We start from the raw sequence: 750 nt of genomic DNA, 5'->3' as shown, positions 1-750 counted from the left end.
GTGTTATCATTATCGAGAAAATTATTAATTGTAACCCTAGCAGCTCTCGTCATATTTGTTCATCACTGAGAGAGGACAGTTCCATACTGTAACAGAGTTTATTATTTTGAATAAAGTTTGTTTTCTGTTACTTGAGTTATTAAAGTTCGATTTGATTGTGCTATACACTGTATTCACCCCCCTCTACAGTGTGTGTGACCTAACACACTATTATTCTGTTCGTTCTATTGTCAAATTGATGAGAAGCGAGTTGGCCGATTTTCTTCTTGAACATCGCCGGATTCCATGGGTTTTTTGCCGGAATCCGGGTTTCTTTATTGAATAATCGATGTTGTTGCCACCTCTGAGTTGCTGGGTTAAGGGCGAACGGGTTATTGCGAAGAATGAAGTCAAACATCGCTGATTGGAGCCCTGTCGGAGCTTCGCCGGATTCCAGGCCGTCGCCGAAATCTGGTGAATTTCCGGTAGGGTTCGTGTGTTCTTGGGCACCCGAAAATCGACCCATTAACCCGTTTCTTTGACCCGGTTTTAATCCTAAAAACCCCGAATCCATTTTCAATTCAATTTGTCCAATTTCTGTTTTTAAAATAATTCAAAAATCCTATTTTTAATTTCCGAAAAATTCATTTTTATTTTGAAAATTAATATTTTAATTCAAAAATAAATCCAAATTATTTAATTAATTAATTTTTGTTGATAATTAATTATTTAATTAGTCAATTAATTTAAATATTAATTGATTAATTAATT

This window comes from Apium graveolens, chromosome 10 (genome assembly GCF_009905375.1).
Source record: "Apium graveolens cultivar Ventura chromosome 10, ASM990537v1, whole genome shotgun sequence".
NCBI classification, from domain to species: domain Eukaryota; kingdom Viridiplantae; phylum Streptophyta; class Magnoliopsida; order Apiales; family Apiaceae; genus Apium; species Apium graveolens.
This window is presented reverse-complemented; position numbering follows the sequence as displayed.